The sequence below is a fragment of the Calliphora vicina genome, chromosome 3, assembly GCF_958450345.1.
Source record: "Calliphora vicina chromosome 3, idCalVici1.1, whole genome shotgun sequence".
NCBI lineage: Eukaryota > Metazoa > Arthropoda > Insecta > Diptera > Calliphoridae > Calliphora > Calliphora vicina.
This window is the reverse complement of record NC_088782.1, coordinates 83,702,137-83,726,077: the sequence shown is the minus strand read 5'-3', so window position 1 is coordinate 83,726,077 and position 23,941 is coordinate 83,702,137. Positions and strand designations below refer to the sequence as shown.

Sequence of the window (23,941 nt, the reverse complement as noted above, 5' to 3'; positions counted from 1 at the left end):
TTTATCTACACTACTCCTAATGTCAACAAATTTAGAACTTATATGAAATAATAAGTATCCAAAGTTGTTCCATCATCTTAATAATATTTGTAAGGTTTCCAGATGTCTATTTGCATGCAAATTATGTCGTATAGTACCAAATTATTATTATTTTAATCTCTTATTTTACTTCATATCATTTTGTATCAAAACTATGTAATAGGAATACAAATTTTTTAATTGAACATTACATATACTATATTTTATTAACCAATAAGGCTTTCTCAAATGCTATCGCATTCTCTTACTTTGTTAGAGGGTGTCTTAATAAGGGCAAAGATTGCATACTTTCCCTTGATATTTATAAAACTCCACAAAAATATTTAATTTTTCTAATTGCATGTAATAATATAATAATAATAATATATTCATCTTTGATTGATCGATCTCTGTATTATCTTAGGATGTTTAAGCTTTAGTTATGGTACCGTTACCTCAGATATCCCAATAGAATCTGCACTTTACTTTTTCTTGATTATTTTAAAAATTCTATTCCTCTTATGAACAACAATCATACATGTTTGCTAATGACGTTTTTCTTATTTACAATTACGAAAGTGAAAAAAATATTTCATTACATAATTCAAATGCTATTTTAAATTGGATGCACTGAATTTATCTGGAAATTAATTCATTAAAAACTAAGGCAATGTTTGGATTTTGGATTTTTATAGTTAATTAATAAACGGTTCAGTCAGCCAAGGGCTGTCAACTCAGTTACAACAACAACATAAACTATTTATAAGTCTGCTTTTACACAGGGCAAGTTTTCTTGCCGCAACACAGTGGTTGCACCCATACGACAAAAACAAAATTATATTATATTGATCTTGAAGGGGAATAACTAGTCGCTAAAACCATTAAATTTTTTCCACTTCGGATTTGTTTTGTTAATTTCTAACGGTACTTCAATACTGCTGGCCCTTACAATAATTCTGTTTTATATTGCATATCGATTTGAATATACAGTGTCGGACAAAAAAAAAGCACGGACTCCCCGACCTGACATTCATTGTTTCGCCAGTCAGCTTCAATTAATTCGCTCATTGAGCTTGTTGACATCATCATTTTTTGGTACCAAAATTGCACGTTCCCACCAATCCGAATTTTTGTAGTTGATTGTAAGACTTGTGAATACCTTGTCGACAACGGATTGAATATTCATTTGCATTTCGCAGAAGTTCGGCGGGAACGAAATCTGATTTGTCGACGTTGTTTACTATATTAGTTGTACTTTCGGAAATTTTGTTTATCATCGGTTGATAATATAGAAGCACTTTTATGGTACAATGTTAACAGCGGCCTACTTGTTTTATCGAACGATATGAAAATTTGGTATGTACCGGACAAGTTACACCAAATCATTCGCTTCAGAGTACACAACTATGAATTACAATTTTTAGAATGATGTTAAGCTACGAAATTAAAATTAGCATTGTTTGATCGCTGAGAATGAAAAAAAGCATTTACTTCTCGAATGAAAAAATAAAAATTTTTTGACATTTTTTTTTTGGATTATTTTTTTAACTTTTTTTTATTTGCATAAGTTTGCCCACAATTACTGAACTTGAAACCATTAGTATAGTGTCATTTTTTAAATTTTGATTTTACCACGCCCCTCCGCCCACAGACCAAAAATCAAAAATCTGACGATTCACTGAAAATTTGATAAAAATCGGTCCAGCCATATCTCCGGAACCACTATGCCGATTTCGTACATAACCACCACATAAACTATCTACATACCATCCCCAACGTACCCTGAAATTTTGGTTGAAATCGGTGGACCCGTTTTCGCAGTTAGTGGTGACATCAAAATGTACATTTCTTTTTATATATAAGATTTAAGTGAGAACAAACAAACGTGCATAAGCTAGTAGATGAAATGTACATTTTGATGTCACCTCTAACTGCGAAAACCGGTCGACCGATTTCAACCAAAATTTCAGGGTACGTTGGGGATGGTATGTAGATAGTTTATGTGGTGGTTATGTACGAAATCGGCATAGTGGTTCCGGAGATATGGCTGGACCGATTTTTATCAAATTTTCAGTGAATCGTCAGATTTTTGATTTTTGGTCTGTGGGCGGAGGGGATGGTCTGTAGATGGTTTATGTGAAGTTTGCACGAAATCGGCATAGTAGTTCCGGAGATATGGCTGGACGGATTTTTATCAAATTTTCAGTGAATCTTCAGATTTTTACACTATACCGCTAATGACACTATACCTAATGATTTCAAGGTCAGTAATTGTGGCCAAAATTTTGCATCATTCTAAAAATTTTAATTCACAGTGGTGTACTCTGAAGCGAATGATTTGGTGTAACATGTCCGGTACATACCAAATTTTCATATCGTTCGATAAAACAAGTAGGCCTCTGTTAACATTGTATTATAAAAGTGCTTTTATATTATCAACCGATGATAAACAAATTTTCCGAAAGTACAACTAATATAGTAAACAACGTCGACAAAACAGATTTCGTTCCCGCCTAACTTCTGCCAAATGCAAATGAATATTCAATCCGTTGTCGACAAGGTATTCACAAGTCTTACAACCAACTACTACCAAAAAATGATGATGTCAACAAGCTCAATGAGCGAATTAATTGAAACTGACTGGCGAAACAATGAAATACAAATCGATTGACACAGTAATGAACGAAGAACAAGCCTCAATTATGCTACTGAAACATTGAAGGTTGGATTACAGATAATGTTTCTCCGCAACATAAACGCGCTAAAATTATGCAAAGGAACACGATTGAACATCAAAAAATGTTCACCAAATTTAATTGAGGCAACAATCATCGGTGGCAGATTAAAATGCTTACCAAGGATTTCCAACGACAAAGCATAAGGCCAATCGTTGACTATTGCTGGCTTACATTTGGAAAATTCATGTTTTGTATGTGGTTTGTTCCCGAGTAAATAAAAAAAAAGAAACGTATATCCCCTGTCCTTAAGATAAATTCATAAATATAATATCCCATTTGCCTTAAATACATCCGTTTCTTTTTTTTAAGGGCATATCATGCCACTGTACTTATAGATATCTGCTACAACTTTGTCAAATGACCACCTCAGTGTTTCGGGTGCGATGTCAGGTCGGGGAAGTCCGTGTTTTTTTTGTCCAACACTGTATATTCAAATCGAGATGCAATATAAAACAGAATTATAGTAAGGGCCAGCAACGCGGACCGGGTTCAGCTAGTATTTTATAAAAGTGTTTAATTCAAATTTTAAAAAATGGATATAAAAACTGATTGTATTGGCTTTGTTTTAAATTTATTTCATGTCGGTTATTTGTGTTCTGTATTTAAAAAAAAATAATTTTTCAGAAGTAGCTTTTGGTACGTGTTTTTAGAATTTGTGTTGAAATAATTTAGAGTTTTAAAATGTTTCTCAATCAAATTTAACCACCAAACCTTTATATATGGGGCATTTCACGTCAAGTGAACCAACTTTTGAAATCGATGTCTTCCGATCGCGATGAAATTTGCACCAATGTTAGTTCTATTGGATAGTAATTCGGACACCATTTTTCAACAAGATCGGTCAAGAACTCTCTGAGTTATATGAGGTCAAAATTTGACATTTTGGCCAAACAGTTGTTTTTTTTTATCCATATAACTTATTACCTATTGTTCTTAACAAAATATGTCCCAAATAGTTTAGATAGCTATTTCTGCAATCTTTCGAAAAAAAAAATTAAAAAAATTTAATAAAATATTTTTGATTTTTTTTTAAATCAAAAATATTTTTGACTTTTTTTTTCAAAATGGGCCCTTTTTATTTTTTTTTTTTATTTTTTTTAAGAAAGCTTAGGTCTTTTCCTAAGCGACCTATATGGTCGCTTAGTGGGATGCGAGTGGGATATCTATCAAAAAAAATATTTTGTAACTCAAGATTTAAAATTTTTGAATTTTTTTGCAAAATCAAAAACTTTGTTGACTTTTTTTAAAAAAATTGACCCATTTTTTAATTTTTTTTTTTGCTCAGAAGAAAGCTTATGTGTTTTCCTTTAACACCCTTTTTGTCGCTTAGTGGGATGCGAGTGGGATATCTATAAAAAAAATGTTTTGTAACTCAAGACATACAATTTTTTACTTTTTTTTGAAAAATCAAAAACCTTTTTGACTTTTTTTTCCAAAATGGACTCTTTTTTTATTAATTTTTTTTTCTCAAAAGAAAGCTTAGGTCTTTTCCTTTAAAACCTTTTTGGTCGCTTAGTGGGATGCGAGTGGGATATCTATCAAAATAAATGTTTTGTAACTCAAGACAAATGTTTTTAAATTGATTTTTTTCATATTTGTGTGTAAGTGTTTCTAAAACCTTAAAAATAAAAACCACAACAACTGACCGATAATAGCCACTGGAGGGGTGCAATATGAGGCCGACCGCTATTAATTTTCCACTCCCAAAATTTGTCTGAGTTTTGTATCTTGCGGCTTTTTTAGTCAATCCTAGAGGTAGTTTTCAGCGCACGTGATTTTCATTGTTAAAATATCAGGTGCCCCAGAAACAAATTTTTGGAATCAAGTGGAAATATTTTATGGCCCTTCTCCGAAGTACCAGTTTATTTATTATTTTATGACATTTGACTTTAAGAAGTGGGTGGAGAGGTAGAAGTTGACGGTAGGTTATTTATATGGTGGTTTATTTTTATTATTATTTGTAACATTTGGTTAAACTAGGTACTTTAGTATGTAAGCCCTTCTTGACCCTAATAAAAGATTTTAGACTCATTCATTAAAACGTACTACCTATATGATCTTAAAAAACTATTTATTGTCATTCTGAAGACATACGGAAATCAGTTTTTTAGAAACAGCGTTAAAGTTAAGACGTGTGTTATTTACATAAATACTTACAAATTTCAAAATGTCTACGACTTCTAAAAAGGCTAAGGTTGAAAATGAAATTTATTCGTCTTTTTGTTTTAATCCCTTTAACAAAATGAAGCACAGATCATCAGATATGCGAAATATTTCCGACGGCTTATTAAAAAAATTCCCTACGCTGTCAAAACGATTGAAAATTTGTGGATCATGCAGGAAAGAGCTCGGAAAGTTGAACGAATTACCGAATTTGAATAGTAATGAGCCTTGCGTTGAAGTTATTCCAGATGAAGACAAAAGTAATTCCGAGAATGAAGACAGAACTGTTGATGATGATGGTTATTCTAACTTTTCAAATTCAACGAATGAGTGTCGAAACCAATACCATAAGGATGCAGTAGAAGTTCTTGAACAAATAAAAGAGAAATACAAAACGTCACAGAGTGAAGCTGAAAGAATTCAACTTCTCACGCTTGCTCCAAGAACATGGAGTTCTGCAAAAACAATGACTGAGTTTGGAACGTCTCAACGAAAAGCAAGAATTGCTAAACAATTGGTTGCTGAGCATGGGATTCTCACACTCCCAAACAAAAAGAAGGGAAAAACTTTGGAGTGCGATACTAAATCTCTAATAACTCAGTTTTATCAGCGAGATGATATGAGTCGCCTGATGCCAGGGATGAAAGGCTGGATGTCTGTACGAATCGATGGCAAGAAAGTTCAAATGTAGAAGAGAATGGTTCTCTGTAACCTGAATGAATTATTCGCAACATTTCAATCTGAATACGAGGATGTCAAAATTGGATTCACAAAATTTACACAACTGAGGCCAAAACATTGCGTTTTGGCAGGAAGCAGCGGAACTCACACAGTATGTGTTTGTATTTACCATGAAAATGTTAAATTGATGTTGAAGGAAATCAACTTAAATTACTTAAAAGATGATTCATCAGAAGATTTACACCATTACCGCGATTGCCTTAAATTGACTATGTGCCCTAATGCTACAACTTCTTGCCACTTAGGTGAATGTTCGAATTGCCCGGAAACCACATCCATCAAAGAAAATTTAATCAACTCTTTTGATCGAGAATGTATTGAGGAGTTAAAATTTGAATCTTGGCTTCAGACTGAAAGATGAACACTGAAAACCATAATTTTAAATGTGGATGATTTTGTGGAAGAACTGTGTAGAGGATTGCTAAATTTGAGAACCCATGACTTTTTAGTCAAAGAGCAGTGGTCATTCTTCAAGGACTTGAAAACACATTTGAAGTCTGGTGAATTCATTATTTCATTTGATTTCGCAGAGAACTATAAATATGTTCTTCAGGATTCCATACAAGCATATTCACAGTAGTTATTTACTACATGAAAGAAGAAAACCTGGAACACAAAAGTATGGCAATCATATCCGACGATTTAAAACATGACACCGTTGCAGTTTATGAGTACCAGAAGATACTACTAAATTATCTAAAATCAAAATTTACAGTAGAAAAGGTATACTACGTTTCGGACGGAGCTCGTCAACATTTTAAAAACAAAAGTAGCTTCGCAAATCTTACAGCTCATGAAAAAGATTTTGGAATGCCAGCTGAGTGGCATTTTCATCCTACTGCTCATGGTAAAGGAGCATGTGATGGTATTGGAGCAAACCTCAAAAGAAATGCAGCGAAGTATAGCCTCCAGTGCTCTCATCAAGATCGCATCTTAGATGCGACTGCTTTATTCCATTGGGCAAAGAATTATTGTAAAGAAACTAAAATAGTTTTTAGTAGCAAAGAGGATCATGAGGAAACATTGAAAACACTAAAGAGCAGATTCGATGCTGCGGTAACAATCGATGGCACTGCTCAATACCATGCTTTCATACCGCTTGTCGATGGAAGACTCAAACTAAAAAAGTTTTCTGCATCTACTCAATGCGATTTCTTTCCAAAGCCAAAAAAGAAGCCAGCAGCGAAATCAGTAGCTGAATCTAATAACGCCAAGAAAGGATTAATTTTTAAGGTTTACACACAAATATGAAAAAAATTAAAATAGTGCAAATTTAAAAACCTTTGTCTTGAGTTACAAAACATTTATTTTGATAGATACCCACTCGCATCCCACTAAGCGACCAAAAAGGTTTTAAAGGAAAAGACCTAAGCTTTCTTTTGAGAAAAAAAAAATTAATAAAAAAAGAGTCCATTTTGGAAAAAAAAAGTCAAAAAGGTTTTTGATTTTTCAAAAAAAAGTAAAAAATTGTATGTCTTGAGTTACAAAACATTTTTTTTATAGATATCCCACTCGCATCCCACTAAGCGACAAAAAGGGTGTTAAAGGAAAACACATAAGCTTTCTTCTGAGCAAAAAAAAAATTAAAAAATGGGTCCATTTTTTTAAAAAAAAGTCAACAAAGTTTTTGATTTTGCAAAAAAATTCAAAAATTTTAAATCTTGAGTTACAAAATATTTTTTTTGATAGATATCCCACTCGCATCCCACTAAGCGACCATATAGGTCGCTGAGGAAAAGACCTAAGCTTTCTTAAAAAAAATAAAAAGGGCCCATTTTGAAAAAAAGTCAAAAATATTTTTGATTTAAAAAAAAAAACAAAAATATTTTATTAAATTTTTTTAATTTTTTTTTTCGAAAGATTGCATGAATAGCTATCTAAACTATTTGGGACACATTTTGCTAAGAACAATAGGTAATAAGTTATATGGATAAAAAAAACACCTGTTTGGCCAAAATGTCAAATTTTGACCTCCTATAACTCAGAGAGTTCTTGACCGATCTTGTTGAAAAATGGTGTCCGAATTACTATCCAATAGAACTAACATTGGTGCAAATTTCATCGCGATCGGAAGACATCGATTTCAAAAGTTGGTTCACTTGACGTGAAATGCCCCATATATATTACAAAAAGTATATAGTTTACAATTCTGTTTAATTTAGCTGCACATTTTTGCGCCTTTTTCAATAACATTAAAAATGCCATTAAAAATTCAAATTAATATTCTACATAAATTTCAGTACTGTGATGTGTAATTTGTTAAGTGGTGTACTTTTTTATTATTGAACATTTATTATTTACTAGCTTGACCCGGTGCGCTTCGCTACCCCTGTCGAAGTAAAATAAAAAAATGTGAAAAGGTTTTATAACAAATAAATTAATATAATTAATACCGGAATTTCTTGATTGTGATTAATTGCATACTATGTCGTTGAAGGTATTAAAAATATCCTGTGATTTTAAAAAATCTTGAAGCATTTTTTAAGACAATCGCCTATTTTTAGTCAGACTGCTAATAATGATATGAAAGCTATTTATTATAATAGTTAAATTAATGCTTCAAATGAGTTTTGTTACCATTGTAGATAAAATATATAAATATTCGAATATCAAGTGAATCTAATTGTAAGAGTCTTTAAACTTTGTGTAAATTACGTTGATGACAGTGTCCTGTTATGCCAGAAATTAAGAAGGGGTACCACACCCCTTGTTCCCATCCGTCCCAATTTTGGATAAACTTCATGTACTGGTAAGAAATTGATTCGTATAAAGTTTGATGGCTGTCGCAATAATAGTTCCGCAGATATTTGAAAATACTATATACTTTGCATGGGAAGTTACACGCCCACTTATCCACTCCCGCCCATTTTCAGCTATTCTATGTAAAATGATAAGAGAGCTATTCGGACAAAGTTGGAAGAATCTAGTAATTTTTGATCTCAAGATATTTAGAAATAACTAATTACTTTGTATGGGAGGTGACTCACCCCGAGTTCCGATCCTTCCCATTTTTTTATTAACTTCTTGCACTGATAAGAAATTAACTCATATGAAGTTTGAAGCCTTTCACATTTACAGTTCTCCCGATATTCGAAAATAACTATTTACTTTGTATGGTAGGTGACACGACCACTAATTTAATACCGCCCATTTTCAGCCAAACCATGTAAAATGATAAGGGACTAAATTTCAAGACTTCCACAATTATAGTTCACAATATATTTGAAAATAACTATTTACTTTGTATGGGAGGTGTCACACCCCCTGTTCCGATCCGTCCCATTTTCAGTTAAACTTCAAACAGTGATACGAAATTGATTCGTGTAAAGTTTGAAGATAGTCTCAATTTTAGTTCTGCAGATATTCGAAAATAACTATTTACTTTGTAATGGTGGTACAAATGTTGCCCTCTTTTATCCCTTTGTGGTCCAAGCTAAGAAAAACTATATAGTCTATTATTGCTTCCAAGTAATGGAATATCTATGTTCCAAATTTCAATCAAATCGATGTAGCCGTTTACTCTTGATTGTTTAAGAACTAAAGGTACCAATTTTACCGGTTTTACCCCTTTAAATTTATTTTTGGTCCAAGTATTAAAAAAAGATATAGCCAATTGACGCTTTCCAGTAAGGATCTATCTATGTTCCACATTTAAATAAAATCGGTTCAGCCGTTTAGGCGTGATGCTCAAACAAACCAACAAACAAACTTACAAAGACATATATATGGGGAATTTCATGTCAAGTGAACCAACTTTTGAAATCGATGTCTTCCGATTTGCACCAAGGTTAGCTCTATTGGATAGTAACTCAGACACAATTTTTCAACAACATCGGTCGAGAACTCTCTGAGTTATAGGGGGTAAAATTTTGACAATTTGGTCAAACAGGGGTTTTTTCTTATCCATGTAACTTATTACCTATTGTTCTTAGCAAAATGTGTCCCAAATAGTATAGATAGCTATTTCTTCGATCTTTCGAAAAAAAATATTTAAAAAAAAAAATAAAAAATTTTTAATATTTTTTTTCCGAAATCAAAAACTTTTTTTTTTTTTTTTTAAATTTTTTCTCTTTTTTTTTTTTTTTTTTTTTTTTCTTAAAATAAAGTTTAGATATTTTCCTTGAACACCTACTTGGTCGCTTAGTGGGGTGCGAGTGGGATATCTATCAAAATAAATATTTTGTAACTCAAAACATAAAATTTTTGACTTTTTTTGCAAAATCAAAAACTTTGTTGACTTTTTTTTTTCAAAATGGACCCTTTTTTAATCTTTTTTTTTTAGGTCAAACAAAAGCTTAGATATTATCCTTGAAGACCCTTTTGGTCGCTTAGTGGGATGCGAGTGGAATATCTATCAAAATAAATATTTTTTAACTCAAGACTTACAATTTTTGACTTTTTTTTTTGCAAATACGATTTGATAGATATCCCACTCGCATCCCACTAAGGGACTAAAAATATCTTAAAGGAATGGACCTAGGCTTTCTTTTGAGCAAAAAAAAAAATTAAAAAAGGGCCCATATTGGAAAAAAATTTTGATTTTGCAAAAAAAAATTAAAAAATTGTATGTCTTGCGTTACAAAATATTTATTTTGATAGATATCCCACTCGCATCCCACTAAGGGACTAAAAATATCTTAAAGGAATGGACCTAAGCTTTCTTTTGACTACAAAAAAAATTTTAAAAAAGGGCCCATTTGGAAAAAAAATCGTATTTGCAAAAAAAAAAGTCAAAAATTGTAAGTCTTGAGTTAAAAAATATTTATTTTGATAGATATCCCACTCGCATCCCACTAAGCGACCAAAAGGGTCTTCAAGGATAATATCTAAGCTTTTGTTTGACCTAAAAAAAAAGATTAAAAAAGGGTCCATTTTGAAAAAAAAAAGTCAACAAAGTTTTTGATTTTGCAAAAAAAGTCAAAAATTTTATGTTTTGAGTTACAAAATATTTATTTTGATAGATATCCCACTCGCATCCCACTAAGCGACCAAGTAGGTGTTCAAGGAAAATATCTAAACTTTATTTTAAGAAAAAAAAAAAAAAAAAAAAAAGAGAAAAAATTTAAAAAAAAAGTCAAAAAAGTTTTTGATTTCGGAAAAAAAATATTAAAAATTTTTTATTTTTTTTTTTAAATATTTTTTTTCGAAAGATCGAAGAAATAGCTATCTATACTATTTGGGACACATTTTGCTAAGAACAATAGGTAATAAGTTACATGGATAAGAAAAAACCCTGTTTGACCAAATTGTCAAAATTTTACCCCCTATAACTCAGAGAGTTCTCGACCGATGTTGTTGAAAAATTGTGTCTGAGTTAGCTAACCTTGGTGCAAATTTCATCCCGATCGGAAGACATCGATTTCAAAAGTTGGTTCACTTGACATGAAATGCCCCATATATTAATATTATATAGATATTTGTATTAATTTGTTTATTTACATATCTTTTTAATTTATTATAAAGGAAACGTGCAATAAATGCCGATTTTCACGCCTCTCCATTACAATATATCTAAAATTAGTTTCTAATGTAATAAAAAGTACATGGTTAGGTTATGTTCCATGGGCTGCTGCTCCTCGAGCGGCTCACTTGGGTCCATTCAAATCTGATCCCATTGTGATACCCAGGGGGTAGACATCAGGGTATTTATAATACTTCCGTTGCCTCCAAATTAAACCAGCCAGATTCCCGGATGAAGGAGTAGATTCGTTTAAGACTCAACCTTGATAGCTCGTCCAAGCATGATAGGAATGGAAATCCGAGGATGCGTTCCCTCAGGTTTGTAAGAGCCGGACATTGGCAGAAAAGATGATACACAGTCTCTTCCTCGTCTTCATTATGGCAGCTTCTACAGTAATCATTGTACCGTAGGCCTAATCTTCTAGCATGTGTCCCGATTAAACAGTGTCCTGTAATAAAGGAGACAATTAGCCTTATTTGCTCACGAGGGTATTCTACAAGTATATTCGTCCTGTTGGCATCATATACGGGCCAAGTCGTCCTCGCTGTAGCACAGGAAGGTTCATTAGTCCACCTGTTTTGTGCAGTCTCATATAGTTTCTGCTGAACAACCATCTTGCATTTAACAAGGGAAATACCAGAAAAGGGATCGATTGCCTCCTCACTCATCATCGCACCCCTTTTGGCCAAATCATCTGCTATACAATTACCCTGATTTCCATCGTGTCCAGGGACCCATATAAGCGTTATCCTAGAATGTCTCGCTATCTCATTTAGGGATACCCGGCATTCCTCGGTTAACCTAGATGTCGTAAAGACACCCGCTATTCCGTTAACGGCAGCCTTGCTGTCAGTAAATATACATATATCACCAGATATTCGATAATACCTCAGTCAGTTGGATGCACGCTTAATGGCAGTAATTTCCGCCTGAAGAGCAGTACAGAAATTAGGTAGCCTAAAGTAGGTTTTTATCCCAAAGTTTTCAATATAGAAACCTCCACCGACCCTGTTTCCCCTATTAGAGCCATCAGTATATATCCGTATGACATCAGAAGGAGGGAAGAGTCCGCGCTGCCATAATATGGAAATGCCTATCGAAAAAAGGTTTTGCGATGCAGTAATCGACATTACCATGTATCTGTCCATAGTAATTCAGTATCCTAGAGTGTCCAAGGTCCTTGCATTATCCAAGGCCTGCCACCACACCAATACTCCATAGAACAAGATGGGTTTGACGACTGCTTTGAAGATCCAATTGATACCTTTCGGCATAATGTCCCAGTTAGTACCAATTGCCTTTTTGCAGGAGTAGATGGCCGAGGGCATGGGTTTTACATCCTCTGAGGAGGTATCGTCCTTGTTGTCGCTACGGTAGACACGCAGGATGATCGTACCAAATCCATAGTACACCTTCCCTTGTGTCTTCTTTAGTGTCCCCAAGGAGTCCTTATTCAGGACGACGATCGCCTTTCTGGAAGATCCCTCAGCATCAGTAACCTTGACAACTTTCCAGTCGTTAGTTGGAAGCTGTGTTACAGCACTGAAGGATCTCCAAGATCTCCTCCGGGCTAGATGGCTCAGCCGGTATTTTAGCTATGGATCTAGGCTTTCGGGGTATCTCACTCACCGATACCACCTCAAGCCTAGATCCCGGCCTTACTTCACCCAACGATGCGACGGCAGTCTTGAGCAGCAACGCTGAGCATGAGTTTAACGTGACCCTGGTACCAACCAGCATCATCGCATTGAGGAGGAGTGCCTGGGTTATCTTTGAGAACTTTCCAGAACACCCCTACCAGTTTTTGCTTCACCATATCCCAATTTGATTGAGATATGGATCCGTCGTTGACACTTCGATCTATAACCGCCCTAACGAGGTTGTCTTTGACAATCTCGCTAAAGGACTTAGCTAGAGATCGTTGTGCCGCTTTAGGCCTTTTCGGTCCCGGTTGCTGGCTCTTGGTTGTCGCATCCTCCTCTGAACGTTGCCGTTTAGGTACCGCTGATGGCTCAGCAGAAGGAGGGGCGGTCTTGAGACCAGCAATGTGAGCTTTCGCCCATGATAGTGAAGCCTGTTGCTCCTTTGTAAAGTCCTCGGCTTTTTTAGAGCCGAGAGCCTCAATGAAGCGAATGGCGGAACGCCTGGTGGTAGCAGCCCTTCTGGCAGGATTTTTATGCCTGAGACTACTATCAGAGCCGGAGTTGGCAGGAGGTGGTGCGGCTTCAGGGCAGGAGGATTCCATCACATACCCTTACCGCACAACTGGCATATGGGAAGCGACTGAGAGGAGCGACTTAGTCGCTTCCCCCCCAGAGGCACCCGAGACATGGGTTTTAACCGCCTTGACGGCTAGGGCTTTAGCAGCTTTGGAGGTACTTGGAGAGAAATCCAGGGGTACCTCGCCGCTTATGACACTACCACCAATTGCTTTTTGTTTTATACATTCAGCCAACCTGGGTTTACCAGATTGACCTCCTGCGACATCAGTAGCATGCAGACTAGTCTGGCCCGGTGTAATCACCTGACTAGCCTGGGTCACAGTAGCATTCGACTCACCACAGCCCGTTACCATCGCTGTGGGAGTAGGGTCCCCGGAGATTATGAAGCCCCCGACCGGGTACATTGGGCATGATTTTTTACCTTCCATGACGTCCTTGCGGACAAATAAAGGTGCATTTTATACCTGCTGCCAGGTGTTGAATAACTGCCGCTCCATTGGGGATAACAGACGCATACCATCAGCCGCCCAATATGGGAAACAGACGCTGATGGATTTCGGACGGACAATTTAAGAGCCCTTTCGGACCAGCCGGACGATAACCAACAGAGCCACCCCTCTCAGTGAGTGGGAAATGGCTTGTTGGAACATCTGATAGCCGCCCCAAAGGAGAACAGACGCTATCAGACAGAGGGGAGGGTAGTTCTTAGTGTCATGCTCACCGCGTGCCCTTCTGGAATGGGAGACCCTACCGCAGACAGCCAACTCAAGTTAAACTGTCCCCTCCAGCATGACCAACACAGATCATCGCATTTAAGCCTCTACATCGCGTCAAGATGACTACCCATCGTAGAGGAATAAAAAGTACATGCATTATTTATTTAATTTTTTCTAATCTTAATGTGAGTTGCAATAAAATAGAAAAGTTTAGAACAAAAAATATTTGTATTTAATGTTTAGTATATAATAGAGTAAGTTCGGGTAATGTGGTATAGGCGGGTAATGTGGTATAGCTGCTTTTCACTAAAACTAAGAGCATAGGAGTAGCGGTATCAAGCTTAAGAGTTTTATGATCTCAGAAAATTCACATTGTGTGAGTGTACTTCATTTTTGCAGGTCATGTTAATAGTCAGTTGTAAAAAATCAGCATTATCTTATGGTAGACTTTTTTTTGTGATCTGTTAAAAATTAATTTTTTTCTTCAATCACGTGTTTTAAACATTATTAACATTCACAGTTTACAATCGAGCCCATAAGTTGGCCATATATGATCGCTTAGACTAACAATTGATGATTATACTAATGTAGATTAGAGAATTTTTAAGGAAAAGAAGTAAAAAAAAGGAGAGAAAAGTGAAGGAAGAAAGTAAGAAAATCAGTTACATGGTTTAATGGTAATGTAATGCTAGGTCACTTTTGTTATTCATCAGCACTTTCAACAATATGTATAAGAAGGACTTTTTTAAAATGATTCGGAGAAAATGTAAATACCCTATACCAAATTCTTCCAATTCTAACTTCAAACGATTTTTCAAATGTGGCACATGTAATTCTTGGGAGTGTTATCTGTGGGTTTCTAGAGTATGTGGAAAACTTAAACAATTGATATAAGTATGGAGGGCATCTGTACTTAATAGTCTTGTAAAATAGTAATAATGATCTTAATTCCATAAATTTTAGAAATCCACAGCCATAAAATCTGTTTTCATAGAAAGTAGTATGGTCATAAATATGTAATTTATAGACATATCTTATGATACGACGTGCTATCCTTCTCAGCCTTAAGTGTTCATTCACCGAACGACCATCAATTACTTCCAAACAGTACAATATGTGCGGCATTAAAATTGATTTGGCTAATGTTTCTCTTATATTAGTGGGTAGATACTAGAGGGCTGCACAAGCACATTCATTTTGTCGTCTACACTGAATGTCCTGCTTCACTTCACTCGACAATACTGTAAAATTCCTGCGCATGTACTCTACATCATATACACATTGAAAAATGAATGAGTATTGTGCACAACAAAAATAAAACGAATGTGAGTTTGTTATGTATACGATCGTATGCTACCATGCCCTGCCGCGTATATGTTTTACTTTTTCACTGCTATGATCAAGAATTATTCGAATTATTCGAATTATTTTTGTTTTCATGAATGAATTTTTCTATGTATGCATTTCAATGTGTGCGGCTTAACGTTCTTAAGATTATTAACGTTCTTATAATTAATTATTTATCATTATAATGATAATATCTGTTTGCACCCATACACACGAACATTTAATAATACAAAAAACTCGGTGTGCACTGCTTCATTGTTACCTGAAATCATATACCATTAACACGGTGTATATTTACTCTCATTGTCATATACTGTCTCTCATTCCATACTCTGTTGTTTTCTTCTGTCGTTGGTTGTTATTGTTCCCCATTCACACTCATTCGTTTTGTAAATAAATACCCAACGATCTGAAGTAACTGTTGTGCTGGTGAATGTCTTGAGTAGCAAATGAATGTGCAGCCCTTTAGTAGATACCTACAAATATTATATAATTTTTTTAAAGTAAAAGAAATTTTAGAGAAAACACTGTTTATGTGTTTATCAAAACGTAAATATTTATCTAATATAAAGCCTAAACATTTCATGCTAGCTACGGTCTCAATATCATGCCCATTTATTCTAATATTCACACAGTCATCAAAGTTATTAAAAACCATAGCTTTAGATTTCTCCAAATTGATCTTCACGTTGTTGTTATTGAACCAACCATGAGCCCTATTTAAGTTGAAATCGAGATTTGTTTGCATTACATCCATAAAACTTTTATCATGTTTTCAGGTATAGTTAATATTTTGGTAAAGTCATTAAATAACATCATGAAGAGTGTGGGACTCAAAATTGAACCCTGTGGCACACCACTAATAATTCTTTTAGTATTTCTTAAAATTCCATTCAATAGTATCAAAGGCTTTGGACAGGTCCAATGATACTAATACTGAACATTCCCGATTATTAAAACCAAGCCTAATATTATCTGTTAGTGATATTAGGAGAGTAGTTGTGCTAAAGCCTCGTCTAAATCCAGAGTGGCATCCACTTATAAAGTTTTTCTTTGATCTCTTAGTATATTCTCTAAGGCTTTGGATAAGCATGGCAAAATTGAAATAGGGCGATAGTTTTCAACATCCTCTTTTGTTGAATTGTTTTTACAAACCGGTACTATTCTTGCTGTTTTCCATAGTGAAGGAAAATTGCATGTTGTTAATATGGGGTTGAAAAAATGAAGTAAATGTTGCTCAATAAAGTGATTTACAATTTTCACAAAGTTGAAAGGTATTCCGTCAACTCCAATGGAGTTTGATTTAATGGAGAATATAGATTTATGTAAATCATTGTAGTTAATACATGAAAAAGTGAATTTGTTGACATTATTGCTGTTGCATGAAAAAGTAGGGTAAGAAGAAAGATGTTGGTTTTGAGCTGATATAAAGAAGTTATTTAGATCGTTAGGTTCACATGCTACAGGTCTCAATTTACTTTCAACGGTGCCATCCTCCTTTAACAGTCTCCAGAGTATCTTTGTGTCAATGTCTTTAAATCTGGCCTCATCAAATTCTCTTCTTCGTCTCCTAATAGTAGATTTCACTTTGTTTCTTAAATAACAATATTTTTCCAAGTAGTATCACCTCTGTTCTCGACGTATGCTCTGTGTGCCATATTTCGTAATTGCATGGCATCCATAACATACTTATCTCTTCTTAAATCCTTTATTCTACCAGCGTTCTACATGCGTTTTTTAACTAAAGGGACACAGGTTTCAAAACAATTTTTTAGAAATGATTGTATTAAGTTTAGCTATGAATTTGTGTTATTTGTGGTGTAAATATTTGAAAAATCAGTTTCATGAACCATACTTTCCAGTTGAAGATGGTTAATGGATCTGAGGTCTCTCAATTTTATGAATTCATCAATGGGCTTAATGGAGAAATCCAAACTGATAAAAATAAAAGCATGATGGGAAAAAGCTGGGCAATAGAATTGATCAGAGACAAGTAGATTATTTATTTTATTTTTATTTTTTTTTTATTTATTTATTCATTCAGTAACAGAATCCTAGCCAATAGGCCATAATCGGTTCCAATTATACTACTCACAATTTGATTATACATAAAATAATAATAAAATTAAAAGATATCAATATATAATTTGAAAATTAACTCATAGTAATGGGATCAGCAAATAACCAATTAAATTAATAGATAATAATAAAGACATTTAAACTACAAAAAACAAAACCTCACAAAATTGTAGCCAACAAAATTAAAGTGAGAATACATACTCTATATTAAATGATAAATTCAAGAATACAATTAGGTTCAGTAAAATATATAAAACAAAAAAAAAAAAAAAACAATAAACAGAATTCGTGACTACAAGTCTAAAATTATAACAAAAAAAATAAAAAAACTCATTGTATAATAAAAATTATTGAAAATTAAAAATTATTGTGGTGACGTGAATTACATCATAAACTGCCAACTACTCTACACAAAAAAATCAAAAGCTAATATGAATTAGATAAATTATCCAGCGAACAAATATCACGTTCAAAATAGATAAAATGAAAATGAGATACAACCCAAACAATAGAACTGTCAACTGAAGAACACTTATCCAGTATAGAAATTAGAAAATTATGTAAATAAGACCAATCAAGATATCAGCATACCCAAAATATCAACAATGCAATGGAGCAACTCGATCCAATTATAAACAATAATAGAGCTGAAGGCAAAATAGATAATTTCAAGTGTACCAGCTCCAAATATACAAACAATGCTCAAAACATAATCTAAAGACAGTAATACCATTATTATTATTACCAACATAAATAATAGCTTCTCACCCAAAACAGTAGAACTCATTAACATATTTACAGCATCCTCAAAGAAAAAGAAAAAAGCCACCAGCAATAATAATTAAAATCCTAAGCTCATCAAAATATCAATACCAATATTCGGTAAATCAATAATACACAAGGTCAACTAAATGTCCAACAAAGAAGTACCACAAAGAAAATTCTCATATATTTGGAGAAACAGCAGTAGTAGCAAAGATGATTTAGGCAGCATACAAACAACAACTACATCAAACTGAGTCAAAACAAAAAAGAATTATGACTTCAATCCACAAAGAGTCAATTTGTCATACTAACATTAGAACTGGAATAAAACTATAAATAGGGAAAGGCAATCACTATCAGAAAACGAACTGTAATAGAGTATATCAATCATTTAGTACCACACATAAGTCAAACATATTCATATCCCCAGAAAAACACAGCACGTGTAAGCAGCAGCTATATCCAGGTTAACTACCCATACATTAGGTACTCAACATCAATGCATACTGGATCTACCTCTTATATATGCTATATTAAAATGATTTCAAAACACCATTAAACAAAATGCAGCGGCCATAAACTTTAACAAACACAACACAGCAAATGTTTATCAGCAAAACAATATTACTCAATAATAAACAGAACATAATTATTATACTCCAAATTATGACATAGCTAGATACTGCAAATTATCCTTCATCAATGCTAAAAAACAAACCAACACTACAGAGTAGTAGTAGTTAACCACCCTCAAATCACATCAAGCGGCAATCAAAAGAAATTTGTAAATAAATATAAGTGTTTGGAAACAAATCATGACACCAAATTGTTCTTTAAGAGTCACATTAACACTATAAAACAAGATAAATTTACAAACTAGAAACCATATACTCCAGTATAAATTAGTACCCATCATTAAATAATAATTATACATACTTAATTACACCAACACACAATCCTAAAAAGTACACTGCAGTAAAATGAAGAACAGCAAAAAGAAAATAAGACCAGCATACAACAAAATAAAGGAACACAATACTCAACTAAAACTCCAGAACATATCCCACAACATGCATCAAAAATCCGTATATTATTCTTTCGCAATTAATAAAAAAAAATTAGAAAATTCTCATACAATTATAAGACTTACAAATAGCAAATACCTCATACCCAATTAAAATTCATGACAATTCAGAAGATTATCGTAGAACAAGCAGATAAACAATTCCATAACAACCCATTAAAGTTAGCATTCACTTCCTGCAAAAATAGCAATCTTAAAAAACAAATTTACCAACTCCACAAAAGACACCAAATTCCCATACCAACAACTACAGGGAAAAGTTATTTAGACTAAAGTCTGATATAGCTTCCTTCTATAAGAGTCAACAGAGAAATCAAATGTCTTCAATGAAGCCGGCAAATTATTAAAAAGTCTAGCTACCCTGACAAAAAATGAACGTTCCAATACTGGAGTTAACATCGGAATTTTCAACTGCCTATTTCTACTAGATCTTCCAAATTCAAATAAATCAATCAAATATATCGGCGCTTTTACCTTGTAAGCCTTATAAAAATACAATAAACTTCTAAATTTAAAAAAATCAACAAAAGACATACCCAAGAATTTCGAAACATAATGTGAGATATGCTGCCGCAATTTAAGTGAGTAAAGATACCTCATAACTCTATTGAATGCAAGTCTTAGCTTCTTAATTACGTAACCCAATGTACCAGAATACACTTCTAAGGCATATAAAAATATTGGCATAATTAAACCATGAACAACACGTTTTTTAATGTGAAAAGGTAAATCCAAATCTAAAGTATATAGTTTACGCAGAGTAAAACTAACCCTAGAAACTATTGAATTAATGTGACTTTCAAAGCTCAATTTTGTATCAATAATAAGACCAAGACACTTAAGTTTATCAACAAATTCAATTAAATCGCCATTCAAGGCAACAGAAAAGTTATTACCACCGCTATCACCAAATAGCATTGCTTTAGTTTTATTAACATTAACAGAAAGACAAAATGTTGTGGGATGACAACATAAAAAAATCAATCAATGAGAAAGAGTCGGTGCGAATATCATGGTGAGTAGGACATGAGTTATGGATATATGAAATATTGTTCATATTATATATAGTCCTATGTTCTATGGCTTTTTCTTGTTGAAAAATGTTCCAATTAAAGTCACCCATCAGGATAACAGTTTTATATGGGCTACAATATTCAAACAAAAATTCATCAAGTAATTTAATATTACCATGAGGTAAATACACTAAACATAAGTATAATGTGTTATTGTTAAGGACAACTTCGATTAATAAAATTTCATATTGTTGGTGTACATTGGTGTTGGTGTATTTTTATTGCTATGCACCAAAAAAATGTTGTTGCAATGTAAAATTGCAAAATTATTCATAAAAAAAATTAAAAAAACATTGACAAAAGTCTACATACTACCACAGCATGTCCTGGTTTTTTTGAATACTAACAGATAAGCATGCAATTTATTAAGTCTACAGTTCAAACAACATTTAGTAACTTTGAAAGCACTGGTATAGTTAAAAACAAGCTGCGAAGTGGTCGCCCAAAGAAACTACATCGTAGAAATGTAATCTTAATTTTAAAAGAAGTCAACAAAAACCCAAAAGTAAATACCACAAAATTTGCCGAAGAACTCGCAACAAGATCAGAAGTTATTGTTCATCCAGGAGCAATTCAAAGAACCTTAAATAATAACGGTAATTAAAGCAGAACTCCTCGTAAATTACCGAACGGATCGCAAACTTCTTTTTGAATTCGCCCAAAAGCACTTTGAAAAGGACATGGAATTCTGGAAGCGAGTTTTGTTCACTGATGAGTTGAAGTATAAAATATTTGGAAGTGATGGGAGAGATAAAGTATGGCGCAAAACAAATAGAGCAATGGATACGAAAAACGTACACGCTACAGTTAAGCATGGTGGTGGCAGTGTGATAGTTTGGGGTACTTTCGCTGCTTCTGGAGTGGGAAAGTTAGTGTTTATTGAGGGTAGTATGGATCGTTATCAGTACAAATTCATTTTGGAACAAAATTTGAGAGCATCGGTTGATATTTTAACTCTTGGTTAAATTATTTATCATTATAATGATAATATCTGTTTGCACCCATACACACGAACATTTAATAATACAAAAAACTCGGTGTGCACTGCTTCATTGTTACCTGAAATCATATACCATTAACACGGTGTATATTTACTCTCATTGTCATATACTGTCTCTCATTCCATACTCTGTTGTTTTCTTCTGTCGTTGGTTGTTATTGTTCCCCATTCACACTCATTCGTTTTGTAAATAAATACCCAACGATCTGAAGTAACTGTTGTGCTGGTGAATGTCTTGAGTAGCAAATGAATGTGCAGCCCTTTAGTAGATACCTACAAATATTATATAATTTTTTTAAAGTAAAAGAAATTTTAGAGAAAACACTGTTTATGTGTTTATCAAAACGTAAATATTTATCTAATATAAAGCCTAAACATTTCATGCTAGCTACGGTCTCAATATCATGCCCATTTATTCTAATATTCACACAGTCATCAAAGTTATTAAAAACCATAGCTTTAGATTTCTCCAAATTGATCTTCACGTTGTTGTTATTGAACCAACCATGAGCCCTATTTAAGTTGAAATCGAGATTTGTTTGCATTACATCCATAAAACTTTTATCATGTTTTCAGGTATAGTTAATATTTTGGTAAAGTCATTAAATAACATCATGAAGAGTGTGGGACTCAAAATTGAACCCTGTGGCACACCACTAATAATTCTTTTAGTATTTCTTATAATTCCATTCAATAGTATCAAAGGCTTTGGACAGGTCCAATGATACTAATACTGAACATTCCCGATTATTAAAACCAAGCCTAATATTATCTGTTAGTGATATTAGGAGAGTAGTTGTGCTAAAGCCTCGTCTAAATCCAGAGTGGCATCCACTTATAAAGTTTTTCTTTGATCTCTTAGTATATTCTCTAAGGCTTTGGATAAGCATGGCAAAATTGAAATAGGGCGATAGTTTTCAACATCCTCTTTTGTTGAATTGTTTTTACAAACCGGTACTATTCTTGCTGTTTTCCATAGTGAAGGAAAATTGCATGTTGTTAATATGGGGTTGAAAAAATGAAGTAAATGTTGCTCAATAAAGTGATTTACAATTTTCACAAAGTTGAAAGGTATTCCGTCAACTCCAATGGAGTTTGATTTAATGGAGAATATAGATTTATGTAAATCATTGTAGTTAATACATGAAAAAGTGAATTTGTTGACATTATTGCTGTTGCATGAAAAAGTAGGGTAAGAAGAAAGATGTTGGTTTTGAGCTGATATAAAGAAGTTATTTAGATCGTTAGGTTCACATGCTACAGGTCTCAATTTACTTTCAACGGTGCCATCCTCCTTTAACAGTCTCCAGAGTATCTTTGTGTCAATGTCTTTAAATCTGGCCTCATCAAATTCTCTTCTTCGTCTCCTAATAGTAGATTTCACTTTGTTTCTTAAATAACAATATTTTTCCAAGTAGTATCACCTCTGTTCTCGACGTATGCTCTGTGTGCCATATTTCGTAATTGCATGGCATCCATAACATACTTATCTCTTCTTAAATCCTTTATTCTACCAGCGTTCTACATGCGTTTTTTAACTAAAGGGACACAGGTTTCAAAACAATTTTTTAGAAATGATTGTATTAAGTTTAGCTATGAATTTGTGTTATTTGTGGTGTAAATATTTGAAAAATCAGTTTCATGAACCATACTTTCCAGTTGAAGATGGTTAATGGATCTGAGGTCTCTCAATTTTATGAATTCATCAATGGGCTTAATGGAGAAATCCAAACTGATAAAAATAAAAGCATGATGGGAAAAAGCTGGGCAATAGAATTGATCAGAGACAAGTAGATTATTTATTTTATTTTTATTTTTTTTTTATTTATTTATTCATTCAGTAACAGAATCCTAGCCAATAGGCCATAATCGGTTCCAATTATACTACTCACAATTTGATTATACATAAAATAATAATAAAATTAAAAGATATCAATATATAATTTGAAAATTAACTCATAGTAATGGGATCAGCAAATAACCAATTAAATTAATAGATAATAATAAAGACATTTAAACTACAAAAAACAAAACCTCACAAAATTGTAGCCAACAAAATTAAAGTGAGAATACATACTCTATATTAAATGATAAATTCAAGAATACAATTAGGTTCAGTAAAATATATAAAACAAAAAAAAAAAAAAAAACAATAAACAGAATTCGTGACTACAAGTCTAAAATTATAACAAAAAAAATAAAAAAACTCATTGTATAATAAAAATTATTGAAAATTAAAAATTATTGTGGTGACGTGAATTACATCATAAACTGCCAACTACTCTACACAAAAAAATCAAAAGCTAATATGAATTAGATAAATTATCCAGCGAACAAATATCACGTTCAAAATAGATAAAATGAAAATGAGATACAACCCAAACAATAGAACTGTCAACTGAAGAACACTTATCCAGTATAGAAATTAGAAAATTATGTAAATAAGACCAATCAAGATATCAGCATACCCAAAATATCAACAATGCAATGGAGCAACTCGATCCAATTATAAACAATAATAGAGCTGAAGGCAA

At 33.3% G+C, this 23,941-nt stretch overlaps 1 protein-coding gene across 1 annotated transcript in view; it reads left to right on the top strand.

Annotated features, from left to right (window-relative positions):
* Positions 1 to 23,941, top strand: part of Klc (kinesin light chain) — a 331,732-nt gene that overhangs the window by 461 nt on the left and 307,330 nt on the right. The gene's annotated exons all lie outside the window — the stretch shown is intronic.